This window comes from Vulpes vulpes, chromosome 1, assembly GCF_048418805.1.
Source record: "Vulpes vulpes isolate BD-2025 chromosome 1, VulVul3, whole genome shotgun sequence".
In the NCBI taxonomy this organism is placed as follows: domain Eukaryota; kingdom Metazoa; phylum Chordata; class Mammalia; order Carnivora; family Canidae; genus Vulpes; species Vulpes vulpes.
The window spans coordinates 194125098-194146405 of NC_132780.1; the positions used below are offsets into that span (position 1 = coordinate 194125098).

At 39.7% G+C, this 21308-nt stretch overlaps 1 protein-coding gene across 1 annotated transcript in view; it reads left to right on the forward strand.

Annotated features, from left to right (window-relative positions):
* Window positions 1–21308, forward strand: part of AFG1L (AFG1 like ATPase) — a 199917-nt gene that overhangs the window by 171401 nt on the left and 7208 nt on the right. The gene's annotated exons all lie outside the window — the stretch shown is intronic.

Consider the following 21308-nt stretch of genomic DNA (forward strand, 5'->3'; position numbering starts at 1 on the left):
TTTTGATGCTACATGAAAATTCAATAAGAACTTCCTTCCAGGGACGCCTGGGTGGCCCAAATGCAGACCTGGGTGAATTGAGCGTCTGCATTTGATTTAGGGGGCCGAGTCCCACATCGGGCTTCCTTCATGAAGCCTGCTTCTCCCTCTGCCTGTGTCTCTGCCTCTCTCTCTCTCTGTGCCCTCATGAATAAATAAATAAAATCTTAAAAAAAAATAACTTCTTCCAAAGAGCACAGTATGGAAAGAGTAACTTTATAGTGGAGAAACCTGACAAACACTACCTCAGACAGGTGTGATCAATGTTAACATCAACAGCAATAACTCATATTGATAGTTTATGCCCTTGATACGATTTGATGAAAATAGCACTTGATCTCTGTGGTCTTTCTTCCATTATTCATAATTGCAGTCTAATCATGAGAAAAACATCAGGCAAATTCCAGTTGAGGGACACTCTACAAAATAACTGGCCAGTATTCTTCAAAACTGTCAAGATTATAAAAAATAAGGAAAGTCTGAGAAACTGTCACAGCAGAGGGGAGCCTAAGAGCCTCTAATGATGACTAAAAGGTAATACGGTATCCTCGATGGGATCCTGGAACAGAAAAAGGACCTTAGGTAAAAAGTAAGAAAATCTGAACAATATATGGACTTTAGTTAATAGTATATTAATATCAGTTCATTAATTGTAACAAATGTACCATACTAACGTAAGATGTTAATAATAGGGAAAGCTGGATTGGGGATTATATGAAAACTCTGTACTATCTTTTCAATTTTTCTGTAAACCTAAAACTATTCTAAAGGAGTCTATTTAAATTAAAAAAAAAACTTGGCAAGAAGTAGATTTAAAATGTTGGTTACAGTGTAGAATCTGAGACAGTTTCAGTGTATTTTTGATATATTATTATATTAAAATCCATGAATTTTTCTGGACCTTTATTTTTATTTTAAAGATTATTTATTTCTTTGAGAGAAAATATGGGCAAAGGGAGGGATAGAGGGAGAGGGAGAAGTAGACTCACCACTGAACTGGGAGCTCAATGTGAGCTCTATCCAGGACCCAAGGTCATGACCTTAGCTGAAGGCAGACATTTAACTGACTAAGCCACCCAGGTACCCCTCCTTCTTGAACTTTAAATCTTTTGTCATGCATGATTTTGTAAGAGAGTGAATGAATGCAGTGGTTATTGGAAAATATTGGTTGACTGAGTTTATATAGCTCTTCCAAGTGTTGACACACTTAATTATATAATATAAAAGCATTAGATTCTTTAATATCATCCTGAGTCTCATCAGAAAAAAATGTTTAAGAATTAGGAAGCTGTCAGGTTTTCCAAAATTCTAATTTTGCAGATTTGAGGAAATGTTCTTGGAGCAGGGAGGGAGAGAGGTGTGAGAAGAGGGGAATAATCTGGGCTTTTTTAGTTTTACTTATGGCATACATCAATGGCGTACAGTTATGAAACCTTCTTTTATCTATGATGGCACTAATACCAATATCTACCTAATATATAAATCTGTAAATATGTTGTTTTTTCTTGGAAGGAGCCATGGCTCAAAAAATAATCTTTACAGACCATCAACCCATTCACTTCTTGCCAGAGGTTTTGTTTCATGGTGGTATCAGGTGTGGTTGAATGAGCCTTAAGCTTTAAGAGCCTCCTAGAAATCTGTGCCATCTAAAACTGGGACTGTCCCAGACATACCAGATGCCTGCTTTTTCACTTGGGGTTGGATGTGTTTTTTTCTTTACTAAGTGGTTTTTGTTTACTACACTATTTAGCCGGCTCAGAAGATCATTATAATTAATTAAGAATTTTAGGTTACATCTGAAACTGAATGATTTCAAGAGTCCTCTTCATTCAAGTATTCAGTATCTGAATTGCCACAGTTATAATGTTGCAAAGAAACACAAAATTATTGGGGCGCCTGGTTGGCTCAGTCGGTTAAGTGTGCAACTCTTGATTTCAGCTCAGGTCATGATCTCAGGGTCCTAAGATCAAGCCCCGCGTTGGACTCCACATGGGGCATGAAGCCTGCTTAAAGTTCTTTCTCTCCGTCTTCCTCTGCCCTCCTCCCACTGCATACACATGTACTCTCTCTAAAAAAAAAGAAATGCAAAATTATCATAACAAGAAAAAAGTCACAAATGAACTGACCACTTAAAAATGTAGCCCTTCCTCAAACATCTCTCACAGCTTAATACTAGTACCTAGCCCCACCTATCTTTCAAAGTCTTTTGCCAGTCATTCAGTGCTTGTCTGATGTAGTAAATATCTCACCATAACAAGATAGATAAAAGTAAACCTATCCATGCAAAGCCACTGACAAATAAAAATTGGCCAACATGATGAAGAAAAAAAAGGATAATGGCACCATAAAAGCTTTAAAAGAAAATAATTGAAATATTTATGAATTAAGAGGATTTTGAAAAGCCTGATGAAATCCTTAAATATTTTTATAAAAATATTTTTCTATGTAGTTGAACAACCAAATTGTGAAGTGCAAGATGTACTATTTTGTCATCCTACAATTTTGTCAAGAAAGTTATGCTGAAAATAAATAGTAATTTGTTCATTGTTTGTTCTAGGAATTTAGTTCATAGTTACTATTACCCATATTTTTGTTAAATAAGCTAAAACAACATTTTTATGTGTTATTTACATTTTTCAAGATAAAGCAAGATTTAAAGTTGAATTGAAGGATCAATTTTTACTAATTGTAGATGGTGATTTGTATCTTCCAAGGAAATAACTATATATTGGGTTATAAGTTGTTATGTTTTTCTTTGTATTTTGTTGGTTTAAAAGGAAAAAGAAAAAAGAACTTTACAGAAATGCCCATAAAACAAGGCTGGATTAGAAATTTAAGAACTGTAGTCACTTGGAATGTGGCTATTTCCATGATGTAAAGGTAGGGGATGGGGGAAGAATAATCAGAAGGAATGAAGAAAAGCTGAGTTGAGAAAACGCCTTCCTACTTCCTTCACATGACAAGTTTTCTGTTACAGTGCACATTGTGAGGCTGAGCAGTCTTGCTCACCTTCTATTCCCAAACTAGGGCAAGATCAGCTCCCTAGGAGATGCAGTACATGGCTATGGATTTTAAACTCTGCAAGCCTTTGATGACTTAGACTCAGCTGCCTGAAGCTTCTCCAAGGGAGAAAGCTTGTTTTCATTTCTGTGAATATGTGTCTGGTCTCTGTAATGGAGAGAAAGCCCCTAGGGATTCCCAGAGTATCTCAAGGGAAGAATGAATGTGCTGAGAACCGTACACCTTCAATATGTTCCCTGTCTTAGGAGTAGAATTATTTTGAAGATTAAATGTAGTTGTAGACACCTCTTTGTGTTCCTTTAAGATCACTTCTTTTTTTTTTTTTTTAAGATTATTTATTTATTTATTCATGAAAAAGAGAGAGAGAGAGAGGCAGAGGGAGAAGCAGGTTCCATGCAGGGAATCCGGTGTGGGACTCAATCCTGGGTCTCCAGGATCACTCCCTGAGCTGAAGGCAGGCGCTAAATGACTGAGCCACCCAGGGATCCCCCCTTATAAGATCACTTCTGTAAGAAAGTATGACAAACCAATATTTAATATTTACTTTGGTCTTTGAGGGTAATGTGCCATTTACCTGCTAAATGATTAAGAAGCATGAATTAATTTTTAAAAAATTAAGGTGATCATTAGCTTTTTAAAATTAGAACTTGTTTTTAATTTTAAAGTAAGTGGTCTGACTTGGATTTAATAATAAATTTATCATAACCCTAAACTATACCTTTTGATTCCTGGAGTACCAAGAAGTTCAAGTCCTTGACTCTGCCACCTACTAGCTGTGTGATCTTGGGATAATAACTCAACATCTCAGTGCTTCAATTTCTCCACCTACGAAGTGAGGACAATAAAAGGAATAGTTCTCAAAACAGAAGATCTATACAATGAAAAGACTTATAAAGTGTTGAGGAAATATAGATCAATCAATTAATAAGACTTTATAGGTACCTTAAAGGTCCTTGTTTGATTTTTTCTTTAAGTTTTAACACTGAGGGGTTTTTTTTTTGTTTTTTTTTTTTGTTGTTGTTGTTTTTTTAGATTTTATTTATTTATTCATGAGACACACACACACAGAGGCAGAGGAAAAAGCAGGCTCCATGCAGGGAGCCTGACGTGGGACTCAATTCCAGGTCCCCAGGATCATGCCCTGGGCTGAAGGTGGCGCTAAACTGCTGTCACCCGGGGCTGCCCGCTGATGACTTTTCTAATGCTTACCTACCAACTGGTGCTCTCTCTCTTTCTCTTCTTTAACAAAAAGCTTTATATATCAAGGAATTCTTTGATTTTTAATTTTCAAGTTTTTCTATTTCTCACCATAAAATCCGTGATTTGATATAGTCCATAGTACCTTTCCCCTAGATTAGATCAGTTGACTGAATTGGTGATTACTTAGAACATGCTAATTGGAATATTAGTAAGATATATCCTATTAGATATATTGTGACTTTGAAATGTACTTTATGGAAAAAAGTTTGAGAATTGTTAGACTATACTATCTTTGTTTCTTAAAATAACTTGGTGAAGATATTAAATCAGGCAAAAATTTTGAGAAAAACTAGAATTATAGTATCAAAAATTGTAAGATTTCTGTGTATTTTAGGGTCAAATGTTACTTAGCTCTTTTATCTTTTATTGTTAATCAAGAAATATATGTTGTGTAATATTCCACCTTTTCCAAGATTGTTACAATGATTCAGTGGCCAGCAACTGTTTCTTAAGTGCATCCACATTGTGATACTACTATGGTATGGGGAATATAAAAGAAGTATAAGAAGTTTCTTTCAAAGATTTTGTAATTTAGTAAAAGAAATAGCATGAACAAATGTCAGACAGTATGTAAGATAGAAAGAGGTCCAGCTGAATCAAGAGAGTATCTTATCCAGATACTCTGTAGCCGAGTGGCCTTGGGCAGATCACTTAACCTCTCTGGGTTATTTTATCCATAAAATGTGAAATGTGTTCAACTAACTTCTTTCATTTGCTTGAGCTGTAACAGTCTACTTTGAGGAGTTGTGCTCATTAATACATACAATGAGTACATCAGGAGTTAAAATTAAGGATAGTGAGGATTGGGAAGACTGTGAGGAGACATGAGATTTAAGAAGGAAATTGATCTTGACTTTGATAGGTGAATAGAACTTGGATGAGCATAGTGAAAGTGTTTCAACCATGATCTGAAGCTAAACCCTGAATGTTTCAGGAGGAACAGAAGTTACTTGCCTAATGACAACAGAATACATGTTAGAAAAAGGAAATAAGAATGAAAATCTTAGATTTGCCATAAAAATCAGGCAGAGAAAATAAGATTTTTTTAAAGATTTAATTTATTTATTCATGAGACACACACACACACACAGAGAGAGAGAGAGAGAGAAAGAGAGAGAGGCACAGACACAGGCAGAGAGAGAAGCAGGCTCCATTCCATTCAGGGAGCCTGACGTGGGACTCGATCCCCCGTCTCCAGGACCACACCCTGGGCTGAAGGCAGCGGTAAACCGCTGAGCCACCCGAGCTGCCTGAAAATAAGATTTCTTATCATGATCCATAAAGTCACTTTAGATTGAGCAGGATCATGGTACATAAGGTAATAGAATGATCAGTAGGGCAGTATACTCTAGGAAAGTTTGTGACTTTCACCACCATGTTCCATTGAATCAGCAAATAGTATCTCCTCCTCAGAATGCCCTCCTGTCAAGAGGGAAAACTTGATTAAATATACTAACATGCTACATAATTGTTTGTGACCTTTTATGTAAGGTAACAGAGCTTAACCCTTTATATATTATATAGTACTTCATTCTAGTCATTCAACAGATATTTACTGAATACATAATGGAAGGTTGGCGTAGTTCTAGGTGCTATAGAGGGTACCAACATGAAGTAGGTAAAGAGGAAGTAGGCCTTAAGGGCTGGAGGGTTGAAGATTCTGCTGGTATGGGAAAAGAGGGAGGGAGTGTGAGGGTAGCAATTGGGATCATGAGGGCAATCTTTGATCTTTTCTTCCCCTGAGGTTTTGTGTTTTTATGAAAAACACAGAAGTAAGAAATTACAAAGTATGTTCAGAAAATTGAAGACTCAGGAGGGTTCTACTTCCATTAATGATAGAGTAGCATCGATTTGACCAACCTACCTTTATTTACTATTATTTTGTAAGTAGGCTTCATGCCCAACGTGGAGCCCAACGTGGAGCTTGAACTCATGACCCTGAGATCAAGACCTGAGCTGAGATCGAGTCAGACGCTTAACTAACTGAGCCACTGAGGTGTTCCCAACCCACCTTTATATCATTGCTTTAACTCTGGGCAAAATCTAAGAAATAACTGTCTGGAAGGCACTGTTGAGCAACCAAAAGCAGGGAGAAAGTGGAGCACTGGCAACACTGAAAGAAGGGATTGACACTGATAAATTTCTTATTTTTATAGTTTTTTGCCAGAGGACAGATCATAGTTGTTCTCATATGGAACATCTAAAACTTCATAGAAACCTGCAATATTCCTGGCTTAAGGAATGAGAAATATCCTGGCTTAAGCAATGATATAAAGGTGGGTTGGGAACACCTCAGTGGCTCAGTTAGTTAAGCGTCTGACTCGATCTCAGCTCAGGTCTTGATCTCAGTGATGATAGCATCTGGAAAATAAGAAAATTGTGGAAAGAGAGAGAACCACAGAGGAAGAGCCCAAAATTCTTCACAGAGACTGCCCAAATCTTGAGCTAACCTGTGAACTACATAGGCACAGCTAAGACTAAAAATATTCAGCAGAGATTTCAGTTGCTGCCTGTCACAAAGGAGACAGTTTGGAGTTTGAGACTAGCCAAGTTAATTATCTGCTAAAATGGCAACAGCAGAAAATCAACATATTTGGTGGAATATAAAAGAATTCCAAGTCTCCAACAATATATCATTCATTATGTAAAATACAATCCAAAATCGCTAGTTGTATACAGACACAGGAAAATCTGATCCACTTTAAAGGATAAATGATGACAGAAACTGATCCTGAGAAGATACAGCTGTTGGAATTAGAGACAAGAATTTTAAAGTAACTTTTATATCTATACTCAAGGATGTAAAGACAAATATACTGACAATGAATAAGCAAATAGGAAATCTTAGCAGAGAAAACTATAAAAAAGAACCCGGTGAAAACTATAAAAGTAAACATTGAGAATTCTAGATTTAAAAATTTTGAAGTTTATTTTATGTACTTAATACCAAATTGCAGAAAACACAAGAGTCAGTGAATTTGAATATAGACTGATAGAAATTATGCAACAATCTGAACAACAGAGGGGAAAAAAAGGCAGAGCCTTATGGCAGAAGAAATCATTTCAGACATCAAACTATATCATTGGAGTCCTAGAAGGAAAAGAGAGAAAGGGTGGAAAAAAAATTTTGGAGAAATAATGGCTGAAGTTTTTCCAAATTTAAGAAAAGCTATAAATTCATAGATCCCAGGAGCTCAACAAACCCTTAGTGGATACAAGGAAAATAACTCCTAGGCCCATCATAGTCAAACTGATAAAAACTAAAGATGCAGCCAGGGTAACAACGGTATGATTAAAGACCTCTCATCAGAAGCAATGAACACCTGAAAACAGTGCAATATCATCTTTAAACTACTGAAAGGAAGAAATACCCAATATTCCAGAATTCTTTTTCCAGAGATTTTAAGGGTCATGGCTGGAATTTAGATTGTATGTAGAAGAGTAGAATGTACTCAGGCAGGATAGATGGGTTGAAGTCAATATAAAGGAGTTTGCATACCAGATGGTAGAGTTTGAACTAGAACCTTCATCAGCATAAAACAAACTAGTCATTATTTTTTTTAACAGATCTATATTGGATAATCTGGTAAAGTTGCATAAGATTGGCACTGGTGCTACCATACGTGGAGCCTTTGTGTACACTAGATAAAGCTCCCCAAGAGGGGCATGGGGCTAAGTGAGCTATCATGCCTTTATGTGGCCCTTCCTCTAAGATTGATGCTGTCCCTCATCCGGGTCCATGGCTTGTGGCAAACAGAGATTGAACTGAATCTCTGTTCCCAATTGTGCCCTAAAACAAGTATACATGATAGATAGAAAGAACAAGATGAATATGAGGGAAATCTGTAAGATTGGATGGAGAGAGGTCTCAGAGCCAACAACAAGCCACCTCGGGCTCTGATGTTTTTAGTTTGGATGACAAGTGGAATGGCAGGACCCTTAACTGATACCTGAGGTAGGAGAAGGGGACTTACAAACAACTGGAAATCTAAGACAGAAGATCCAAATCTGGAAGCCAAAGTAGAGATGTGTTAGTTTGAAGTTGCAAGGAGTCAATGAAATCACCTGAACTGACTTTGAAATGGAAGAGATGAGGGGTGTAGATGGGATTGGAAAATCCTATCATGAGATTTAGTGGAAGGAAATAGAGCTAAATCAAAGTTACGTTAGAAGCAACTAAAATTTCCCACCATTGTCATGAAGGTTATTTTTGGTTAGATTTTATTTATCTACTTGAGAGAGAGAGAGAGAGAGCACAAGCAGGGAGGAGAGAGAGGAAGAAGCAAGCACCATGCCCAGCAGGGAGCCTGATAAGGGGCTTCAGGATCATGACCTGAGCCAAAGGCAGACATTTAACTGAGCCACCCAGGTGCCCCCTTGAAGATTTTTTTAAAATGGAAGTAATTTGCTAGATTGATAACATCTTGGGATTTGGAGGTTACTTTGTAGAAGGTCTTAGTAGACATATATACAAGTCTCTGCTCTTAATAACCTCATCTGTTTTATTAGGTTATTGTTTTCCAGCCTTAATATATATGGAGAAATTCTGTAAAATGTAAATTATTATTCACATTTACATGAAGGTAAAAAATTATACTGCCCAGTGTTATTGAGAAATAATTGACATATGTTCCCCATTAAAGGGTTTAAGGTGTACAGCATGATGGTTTGAGTTACAGATATTGTGAAATGATTAACATAGTAGATTTAGTTAACATCTACTTTCTCATATAGATAAAAAGAAAAGGAAGTTATTGTCTCATAACTGAAAGTTTGTACCTTTTGACCACCTTCCTCCATTTCCCCTCCTCCCAGTTCCCCGTCTCTGGTAACCGCAAATCTGTTTTTATTCGATGAGTTTGGTGTTTTTTGTGCTTTAGATTTCACATACAAATGCATTTAAGTTAGTTAACTAACAAAAGAGGGTATTGCTGGTTAGTATCAGAAGTTCTTACATTTATTTCACTGGATGCCCTTTGAAAAGCAAACTAAATAACAAAAGTTTTAAAAAGAAGTAAGAAAAAAGGGGGCACCTGGGTGGCTCATTCAGTTCAGCATCTGACTTGATTTTGACTCAGGTCACGATCTCAGGGTGGTGAGATCAAGTCTGGCATTGAGATCCACACTGGGCGTGGAGCCTGCTTAAGATTCTCTCTCTCCCTGTCCCTCTGCTCCCCCCCCCCCCATCTCTAAAAATAATAAATAGAAAAAGAATAATTCAGGCATGTATTTGTTTATACCTTACTTGGTTCCGAAAAGTATATGAAATAGAATTATGTTTTTTTTTTTAAAGCAGGGCAAAGAGGAAATAGAGAATAAGTTAGAATGGAAAAGTTAGTATATATAAATCTATGTCATAAACTTCTACAAGGCTCTTGGACAAGTATATCAGCTGTCAGCTTTCTCTCAGTCAAATGGGGGAAAGATGTTCAGTAAGTTAGAAGACAAAAAAATCAGAAGTAAAAGTCTTTGTCGCACTTGGACCTTTCATACAGGGACTTCCAAAAGATGCCAGCAGACCTCTTTCTCAGCTCTATTCCTGCTGCCAAGACCAGTTTGTTTGCACAGATTCTTATATACAAGCTAGGGGCAGAATGAAAAATGACCCTGCAAGTGCTATAGAGGTTAAAAAAGCACTTTATGAGTAAGTTTTTCTGTGTATTATCAGGCTTGATCCAGAGAAATCATTTAGAGATTGGATAAATGCTTAGAGATTGGGTAGACTCATGTTCAAGCCTTTCACAGATGTTGTATATATTTTAATAAAACTTGGGCAGCAGATAATTCAAGGTGGTCTTTTTGGTAAGAAGGTGGAGTAAAAAATTCTATTCTGTTACTCAGTTTGAAGGGTTCGGCCCTTTGTGTATCCAGCAGCACAGGGAAGCATTCAGCCTTGCTCTCATTAACTTTTTAATATCTTTAGAAGATGATTTAGCATTTTTCACCAAGTATTTCCATGATTTGGAAAGCAAAAGAGTGGGAGGAAGAATATTTCTTTGATATCCACTTCTCTTCTAACTCTGATTAGGCTTTTTAAATATCCACACCTAAGAGGATTGGGGAGACCCAAGGAACTCTCACAAGGAGAAGCAAAACAAAAATAACAAAATCTCTGCATTTGTAAGATTTTAACATGTCCAGAAGTCATCATCCTCAAATTTAAGATAATTGTTATTCTAAAGCCTCTTCTTACTTTGTAGTGTGTTAAGTATCACTTTTTATGCCTCTTCACATTGATTTCCAAAGGAAGAGTTTGCATTGATGGACCTTTCTTTTCAGATGCACATGTAGGTATAGAACCTAATTTGGGAGTAATCTTTCAAATTTCTTCTGGTTAGATCTTCACAGCCAGGCGAATTTAGAAGTTTCCTCCAACTGAGATGTAGCAAATACTGCCCTCTACTGAGGAGATGCTCAGGATGGCTTGATTATGTTAATGATCCAGTGCTAGTCCTCAGCTACTGGTTTCAATGAATTTGGTAGAATCATGTTATTAATTACTTCATCATTGCTGTATACATTCTTATTAAAGTCATTATATTCAAAAATAGAAAACAGACAGGATAGGAACATATTTCAGCTTTGGCCACATAATTTATTACCTTCTGTAGTCTGTACAATCAGGTATTGTAATGTCTGACGCATTAATAATGATGTTTAAATTTCCATTTGTTTTAAACTAGCTAAGTAAAATCTTTTTTGCCAGGGGGAAATTAGAAGCAGGTTGTTATAGCATTGTTTTAAGAAATGAGTTTGTAAAATAATTCTAGTAATAATTGGGCAATTTTTCTGCCCTCACCAATATTTTTTTCAGTGTCTGCTGGATTGCTAATATCTGGATGAGTCATTTCAAAGAACTAGTTGTTTGTGCAACTGAAATAAGTTTTCTTTCGTTATTTATGGTTTTAATGAGTTAGTTATGTATGGTCAATTATCAGTAGAGGATCACATTAAGTACCTTCTAAACAAAAACTCTTTAAAAACTAACCAATGAAAATAGTTATACACACACTCACGTTACTATATGGTATGTTTTTGAAAGTGTTGTGCAATCTGTGTTCCTAGATATGAAGAAAATGGGTTCTTTTGTTACGCTAAATGCTTGATATAATGCATTGTTTCAACTAACTTGTTTAGTTCCTGTTTTTCTAGAACCTGGTTTGCTTAGGGTTGGCTCCAAGCTAAACAAATTTTAGAAGCCACGTGAACTAAAACCTTGTAATCCAAAGTATGCCCATGGCTTCTTATAAAATCTAAAGCTTAAGGTCACCTGGCTGGCTCAGTTGGTGGAGGATGTGACTCTTGATCTTGGGGTTGTGAGTTTGAGTCCCATGTTGGGTGTAGAGATTACTAAAAATAAATAAACTTTTTCAAAAAAATCTAAAACTCAAACCCCTTGTTACCTTAACTCAGAGGTTTTAGATACCATGAAGGCTAGTAAGAGAGTCTCACCAGGTTGAATAATCTCATGGTAAAGCCAGATTCTAGGATGAAGTTAGCCAAGGTCTGTGAGGGAGGCTGTGAAGGTTCATTTCCCTCAGCCTTAGAAACCATTGGACTCTAGGCTGCTTTCTCACTATCCCTCACACCATAGTTAACTTGAAAACTTAAGCTGAATACAATACTTAGGCAGGACTTTCTAATTCTGGAAGTATTTAGGGCCTTTCTGAGTGGAGGGATCTGTGCTACACTAATTCATTCATTGTTGTCAATTCCTTTGGCACAGTTGAGCCCAGTTTATCCCACTTCCAAGAGGAGCAACTCTTGAGTCCCCTGACATTTTAGGGGTCTATTAAACAATTGAACAGTCCATCCTAGTCAGCTACCAGCTCATCAGTTAACAAATGATAGTCTGGTTTACGTAATCCCAGGTGGTTAGTGTAATCCATCTCATGGATGGTAATTCTTACCATCTCATGGAGATTTTTTTTTGTAGTGTTTATGCTATTTCCCTGGAGCTGTGTTGGTGCTTACATTCAGGGGTGCTTGTTAGTAGTCATGATGATGCTAATGACCTCCTCCTTCTTCATATTCTTCTAATCTTGTGTTTTTAACTAATCTCCACATTTTTCATTTTGGTTTCCTGTGCTATAGGCTCTACATTAAATGTCTTTGTGCCAGTTGCTCTGGTTTCTCTTTCCCAAATGAACTGGAAGTACTCCTTAGGAATAAACCCAGCACAGTGCTTTCCATATAGCAGGCACCTAGTCCGATTTTATGTGCTCTGTGTTTTATGAAAGTTGTCAGTTCTAGAATCTCCAGAATTTGATATCTCCACAATTCAGAGACTTCTCACATACACAAAGCTAGTCAAGTCAGGGTGAGAAAAGAGTACAATCGCCTCTGGTTTGTCACTTTAATTTTTTTGTTGAGTCATTGTTTCTACAAACTCTTAAAAATATGACACACACACCCCCATCAAAAGAGTACTGTATTAACCATTATTATTTGGCCATTGAGCGACAGAGTTTAATAAAGATCTGGTAGTTTTGGATAGAACTAGCCTCCTGCCCTTGAGACTCTGTAAGTCAGGCAGTAAAACTTTTCTTCAGCACACCAGAGAACACCTTCTGAAGCAGAATGTATAAGAGATGGTAGTATTTTCTGGAATGGTGAGATATTTCCCAGTTGGATGTTATGTACTTCATATTACTGAGATTTCTCATAGCAAGGGGCCATATTGCCATCTTGAGAAATTATGTACTCTACAAATACACACATTTCAGCGCTTTGTTTTTCTAATTATTATCTTTAATTTGGTGCACATAGTTGTTTTAAGAAATTCATGGGGTATTTTTAGTTTGTTTTGCAAAGGACGCATTTATCCTAATTCCGTTAAGTTGGTTTTTTTTCCTATTAAAAAGTACTTTTCTTTAAGATATGAGGTATTGTCATTTCTGTATACACAAAGCAAGATGCCACACATACTTGTTTAACAAGGAGCTATCAGGGTAGCACTACAAGGAATTTATAAAGAGGCGTCTATAGAGATAAAGAGTAACCCTTAGGACAATATAATCTAGACAGCGCTTGAAATAATAATCATCCTACTTGAGCTAAAATAATGGTGGCAGAACAAGCATTAGCCAGGCAGAGAAAAAAGAAACTCAAGCTGACAGCTCATTCGTGTGTGCTGAAGTGGATCAACCGCTCCTCGCAGGGCAGAAGGCAGCCCGGTGGTAAGGCTCGTGCATTTCACACTGGTGTGGCTTTGAGAAAATCCCCACTCTCAGCACCAGGGTCAAACCAAAGCGGACAGCTGTGCCGGTTCTCATACAGGAGAAAGAAGCCAGCAGACAAGCTCTTTATTCCTCAAAGTTTGTTAGAGAACTACATATAATCCAGCTGTATACTCCCGGTAATTAAGGAAAACAAATGCTCTTTGCAAACTCATTATAGATTTAAAGTTCTTTAAGTTTTCATCAGGTTTCCACAGAAACAAAGAGTTTGAAACAATAGTCGAGAATGCACAAACCATCCCATAAGTGGATTTTAATTGTTTCTGTTTAGAAAATTATTCAGATAACCAGCCACATCAAAGACTATTAAACTTTTTAATTGCTCAGGTAGAGAGATGGAGAATGTCATCATTATCTGTCATAAGAAGAATCTGCATTAGATAATGCTACTTGAATTCTGAGCTAGAATAACGTACTCAAGGATGCTACCAACTGAAGTGGCATTCAGTACTCGAAAATAATCATATGCGTTAATTATTCATAGGACACAATGCATGAATTTACAATACTAATTACGGTTTTAGAAGGTGTCTTATGCTATGGTTTACTTACGGAAGAAGATCAACTAATGCAAACAAAAGTATAAATACTTGGCAACTGCTGTAGCTATCTTGTGCATGCAATTTAGTGGTATGATAGGTCCTGAGAGTGGAGAAACATATCTTTGTGTTTTGCCAAGTTCTTGTAAGATTTAGTTACAAAACTTGGATTTATTGAGCATTCAGGAGTTATCACTGATTCTGAAGAAGACTTGGCGATAATGCGTTCGCTGGTTCACTAGTCTTGTATTGCACAAGATCTTGTTCCCTGGTCTGTTGGGTGCTACGGACACTAAGGTGGACAAGAGAATACTGACCTTTCTGGAACTCCCCGTCTCCTACAGTAGAGTGAAGTCCAGCCCAGTTTGAAGAGTTAGGGAGACTCCATGGGAGTCTTAATGGGACATATGGAAAGTCACAATCCAAAGAGTGTGGCTGAGGAGGCAAGAATAATTGGAGCCATTACTGCAATCAGGCAACCTCACATAGGCATTCTTCATTTCTCCAAAAATATTTTAAATGGGTTTAAAATTACCATTTTGTTTAAGAAAAATTTTAACTTAATGCACTTGGATGCCCCAAGCACATTTAAATACTGAATACTAATACATACATACATACATACATACTGAATACTAAGGAAAGGGCATCAGTAGTCCTGTGGCAACATATCATTTGGGTGGCACACAAGGCTAGATAAGACAATTTGTCAGCATCTACATGTTTTGATGAAAACATTTTCTAAATTTCTATAATATAATCAGAAAAATTTACAAAGATATTTTAAATATATCAAATACTAAATTTGAACAAAACTTAAATAAAATCTTTTCAAATTTGTAATGAGAAAAGTTGGCTCCATGAACATAACTTAAAAAATCAGCTTTGATTTGAAATGACTTAGTTCCTGATTAAAAATTTAATTTTTAATGATAATCTGAAGAAAACTTGAAATTTTTGATAGCTACCATCTTGTGTGAACAAGAATCCTTATTCACGTAGGAAATGTTAGAAAATTTTTCCCTTGCATTCATGAGGGACTCTGTTAGTAATTTGTGCCAGCCTTGTCATTAGGACAATGAAGGAAGATGGATGAAATAAGAATTAGGCGAACTGCCGAAACAACCCCAAATCTCAGAGGCTTACCAAATAAACGTGTGTTTCTTGCTCACATCACCATCTGGTGTAGGCTGACCAGGTCACTGCCTATGCGCTCCTTCACAGAAGCAGGCTCTGTCCCCCTTGTGCTTCCACCCTCCAAGTCCTCCGAACCCTTCTGTTCACCCTGAAGATGTGAAGATGTGAGGATTCTGTGGGCCAAATCGAGAAGCCATGATCACTTTTTTTCACATTCCACTGACCTGAACCTGATCACATGGCCACACCTAAATGCAAGAGAGTCTGGGGAACATGGTCTAGTTGAGGGCTAGCCCAGGATGGGGACCCAGTAGACTATCCCCAGCTTGGACAGAACCTCAAAGGACTGCATGCTAGGAGTAAGCATGAACCAGAAGTCAACCAGCCCTCCCATGGACTTTGCTCAGATTCAGTGAGCTGAATAACTTAGAGTACTTCAAGCCTTGAACTTGGATTTTTTATTCTATAAGTATTTCTTTTCAGAGATAAAATCTAATACACAAAGATAACCAAACATATGAGGACACGAGACACCATGGTGGTGAACAAACAAAAAGAATAAATGATAAAATCAGGAACTCCAGATATTTGGAATTATAAGTTCGTATTTTAAACAAGCTTACATATTCAAAGAGGTTTTTTGTTTGTTTGTTTTTTAAGCAAGGCTTGGAAATATAAGTGTAGGGATCCAGAGACTATAAAAAGACACATACCGGCTTTGGGAAAGAATCGATAAAAAATTCTAGACCTGTGGGCAGCCCAGGTGGCCCAGTGTTTTAGCGCCGGCTTCAGCCCAGGGCGTGATCCTGGAGTCCCGGGATCGAGTCCCACGTCGGGCTCCCTGCATGGAGCCTGCTTCTCCCTCTGCCTGTGTCTCTGCCTCTCTCTCTCTCTCTGTATGTCTCTTATGAATAAATAAATAAAACATTAAAAAATTCTAGACCTGCAAAGCACAATAACCAAAATAACTCACTGGATGGGTTTAAGAGTAGATCAATTACAGCCAAGGAGAAATACAGTGGACTAGAACATAGGTCAGAGGAAACTGTCCACAATGAATCATGAAGAAGTGAAAAAAGGAAAATACAAAAATAAAAGATAAAAGTGAGAGAGAATATGAAGTTTACTATAGGTTCCCTTCGAGGACCAGAAGAAGAGAGACCCAGCATGGAGCAGAGGGCAGTGTGCACGCACAGATGGACTGGGTACTACTGTCTGGCATTTATTCGTGGCGAAGAGGGATACTGACAGCACACTAATCATCAAGCTTGCGTGGAGGAAATTTGCTCAAGTTAAGACATGATCTAAATGGGAGTATTTCAACCTGGGCTGTGACGTGGGTTTTGACATCACTAGGCCTTCGCTCTGGGGACCTCTGGTGCTTGTCTGCAAGAGCTAACTTTGAACTATCGGGAGATGCTACCATTTACCTCACCCCCAGTCTCTCTAGCTACCCTAGGGTGAAGAAGCGTTAGTTGAAAGTAACTAATTAAAGTCAAGTCTTACCCCAAAGATGAAATCCTTTATGCTTTTGTCAGGAGACAAAGCATTTCTCCTTTCTGCAAAGGAGAAAATATATGTTCAGCCTTGTGTTTTATTTTTCTTCTTAAATGTCCCTGAGAAAATTCTACAGATTAAGAACACCTTGGGGGAAGAAACTGTCCGTGACAAAACTCATGTTATGATCTCACATATGAGATAAGTGATAAGATGCCCATTATAAAAATGACCCCCCCCCCCCAAAAAAAGAAGCATTATTGTTTTTGCTGTTTAAAAGTAATACAAGTTCACAGAGCAGGGGGCAGGGGTGGGGAAGACAATCAAAAAGTATAACAAAAAAAAAATCATCTTTTATACTACCACCCAAAGAGGACTGCTGTTAACATTTTGGTCTATATATTCCTAGACCTGTTCTACATACATGCTAGGACATACAACAGAGGCTTCCGCCAACTAAGAAAAAGTGGGATTTTTTTTATCTTGTAGGTAGTTTAGTTGTTTTGGAGACAATGGGTATAAAAGAAGGAGCAAGCCGGCTTCTCAGGCTATATTGTGTTTTATTCATTATTCATTCACTAATTCATTCATTAAATATCAAGCACTTTCGATGTGCTGGGGTAGGGGCCGTTCATTCTGTGGGCCCAGGGCCTTCTACCACTCCGGGTGCTAAGTAACCAAAAAAGTGAGAGGGACAGGCCCGAGACACTAATTTTGTCATCTATAAATATGACTTCATGGAGGGCCAAGGTGTCTGGCTGGCAGATATTTCAGTGGCCCAGAGACAGCAGGAAGGACCAAAGGAAGTGGCTTCTACCTTGAGTACAAAGGCAGAAGCAGACTGGAGTCGGTTAAACTATTTGCTTGTTTAGGTGGCCTCGGCTCGTGAGCCCAGAAAGTGGTTATTGGAAGGTTAATAAAAGAATAGCTACTGTGCATTAAGTATCTGACCGTTGTATGCCAGAGGGGTACGATGCATATATCATTTCATCTGCTTTTCACACAAACTCTGTAAATAACATTTCTTGAGCACTTAATGTGACAGCGACTCTCATAAGATTTTACATGCGGTCAATATAGCGAAGCCTCAGGACAAACCTGAGACCTGTCCTGCCGTGATCCCCCATTCACAGATGTGGAAATGGAGGTTCAGAGAGATTGCTCAAGGTCACATGACTTGAAGTGACAGACCGATGATTCCAAAGTGTCTAACATGTCTCTGCCCACAGTGGTTTAACTTATTTATGTAATTTTTAAAAATCGCGTTTTTGAGTAATAAGAAAACCCCCAATCTCTCACCCAAACCAATCCTGAAAGTTTGTCACTTCCTGGATACTTCAACATCAAAGTCAGTATAAGAAAACACTCGTTAGATACCTACTAAAAACTTGGTATTTAATATTAATCTTATTGGAGCTGGTTTCCTTGGAGAAAAGACATCCTTCTTCAATTAATGCATTTCATTCTATTTTTTTTAAAGATTTATTTATTCTGGGGGGAAAGAGGGAAAGGAAGAGTCTTAAGCCGACTCCTTCCTGAGCATGGAGCCCAAGGAGGGCCTCGATCTCACCACCTTGAGATCACTACTGAGCTGACACCCAGAGTCGAATGCTTAACTGACTGTGCCACCCAGGCACCTCCATTCTTACATTTTTAAAGAAAACAGTAATGTGGTTACCTCTTTTGTGGCCTGCACTGAGATTTCTTTAGCAAAGAATAACACTTCCTTTTTAAAAAAAATTTTTTTAAAGATTTTATTTATTCATGAGAGACACAGAGAGAGAGAGCGAGAGAGAGGCAGAGACACAGGCAAGAGGGAGAAGCAGGCTCCATGCAGGGAGCCCGACGTGGGACTCGATCCCAGGACTCCAGCATCATGCCCTGGGCAGAAGGCGGCACTAAACCGCTGGGCCACCCCGGCTGCCCATGAATATCACTTCCTAGTATTAATGATCTTTTGTGTGTGTGTGTGTGTGTGTGTGTGTGTGGTGGTGGTGGTGGTAAAATAATACATAGTGTAAAATTTGCCCTTTTAGCCATTTTTAAGCGCACAGTTCAGTGGCATTAAGTACGTTCACATCGTTGTGCAGCCATCACCACTGCCCATTTCCAGAACTCTCCTCGTCCCCGACGGAAACTCAGTATCTATTAAAAAACAGCAACCCCTCATTGCCCCCCATCACCATTGTTTTTAAAGGAGACAGACAACTATATGAAGCTTAATTTTCTTTACGTGAATGAGCACATAATTGTTTTAGGGATGCGAGGGAAGGGGATACTTGCTAATATAACGGCAAATGCAGAACCTACTGACAAAGGTATATAATTTGTAAAAATAGCTGAGTGAGCAGAATCCTGATTTTCAGTTGCCCTAGGCACTTCAGGGCTCTCCTGATGATGATTTTCCCTGGGCATGTAGTTATACTGATAGAAATCACAGCCGTGCATAAAGAACGAGTTTAATTATACATAACTACATACCTAAGATGAGCTCGTACATTTTTTTTCACATATACTTTCCGATTTGCAAAGATGAGACACTACATTCTAACTGATCTCAAAAAAGCAGCGTGTGTCCCCCTCAGAGCCCCAGTGTGTCTCGTGGGAGGAGCTTCGCATTCTCAATCCCAGAGGCCTGTCCTGCCTCCTGTGGTCCCCGCGGTCCCTGCTGTGACCCTGAGGACTCGCAGATGCGCCACGACCCATCCCATCGAGGGTTCCGGATATAGCCCGGGGTGGAGCAAAACTAACCCACTAACCCGTGCGACTGAGAGTGACACTTCGCGTCCCCAGCTCGTCCGAGCTGAGCCTAATCATTGGAGCTCGAAATAATTGATGTGAAAAGCGGCCAGAGTGACCCGAGGGCCCGTGGGTGCCCCGGCACTGTGCTGGGTGCTTTGCACAAGTCGTTTCGCGTATTGCTTCGCAGTCCTGTGAGCTAGGAACCAGACTCCCGTTGTATAGATGGGAAACCCAAAGGAAGAGGAGGTGATGGGACTTCCCGAAGGTGCCCCGTGAATGGCCACAGGCCCCCGAGCGCCTCGGGGTGTAGGAGGCCTGGCAGCGGGCTCCCTCCTGAGCGCCAGCGTTGAACAGGCTGGTCCGCCTGCCCCGTGCCCAGGCCCGTGTGGCCCAGCTAAGGCCGGGCCCTGGGCCTGGGCGGAGAGGCTGCCCCGCCAGGGAAGGGAAATGGGAAAGGCAAGGGTCCCCCTCCCCATTTGTTACCTGGTTGGTGAGAGGACATGGGGGAAGGGACATCTTGGAGCGGACTTCCCGAGGAGCCCGTCATTCTTTGTGCTCTCGGTGCCCCCCCTTGGCCCCGGCTCTGCGGCTGCTGCATCCTCCGCAGGGCTGCGCTCCCGCTCCCTCGGGGGAGCCACTTGCCCAGAGCGTCACTCTCTGCCTTACCTCCCCTCCCCACAGCTCCGGGAGAAGTGTGCCTGGTGTGTGGCTGCTGTGAGGTGGTGGTTGGGAGGGCGTAGGCGGAAATAGATGGGCCCTGCCGTGGGGATGGCCGTGGGGGTGGCCGTCTCCCCTCCTCCCAGGTCCCCAGGTCCCCCAGGAGCATAGCCATAGCTGCATTTCTGGAGGAAGTTGTTGCGATGCAAGTGGCTCCCCACGTGTCGACCTTTCTGGACAGTGTTGATGGGTTCTGCTAGAAATTGAGGTGGCTCAGCTGCCTGTGTCCCAGGGATGGGTCCTGGTGCCCAGGAGCTTCCAGAGGCACGTCAGGGTAGCTCCTGGCCCACCCAGGCCCTGGTCTCGTCCACACTCCAGCGGGGCCAGAAACACTCATCCACACGCAACTTCAGATGAAGAGAGCTTAACGCTTCCTGGGACTGTTCCTAACCCCAGAGACTGTGTTTACAGGCGGTTTTCATAATTTTCATGAGTTTAAGCTCACGTTGCAGGAACAAGTGCCTTTGCATCGTAGGTGGGGCCTGTGTGGATAATCTTGTGAACCTTGAGCGCTGTACCCTCCTCACGTCAAGAGGGAGCATGCTGCACCCCGTTACGCTCCAGGTCTCTGCTTCTGCTCACGAACCCCTCCTACAGCAGTATTTCCTGCAGAAGTTAGCAGCGTTCACTGCATTGCACCTGAACAGCTGTACTTCCAATTAAGTGAAAAATATTTTCTGATTGTTTCATACTGAAACATAGTCTTTGTTTCAAAATGATGACAGAGGAGTTGGCACGCTGTTAAAGATCGCTCCACCCAACAGTAGCGACAGTTTGTCGCTCCATAGGATTTCTTGGGACATGTTTTCATTTATGTCATATAAATAAAATGGAAGACTGGGTTTAGGACAGGGACCTACAAGGCACCAGGTGACGTGGCTTGAGATATTCTTTCACTCCCCACCACACTCTTGTCTGCTCTCTTGCCCCTTTTCTTTTTTTTCTTTTTTTTATAATAAATTTATTTTTTATTGGTGTTCAATTTGCCAACATACAGAATAACACCCAGTGCTCATCCCGTCAAGTGCCCCCCTCAGTGCCCGCCACCCATTCACCCCCACCCCCCGCCCTCCTCCCCTTCCACCACCCCTAGTTCGTTTCCCAGCGTTAGGAGTCC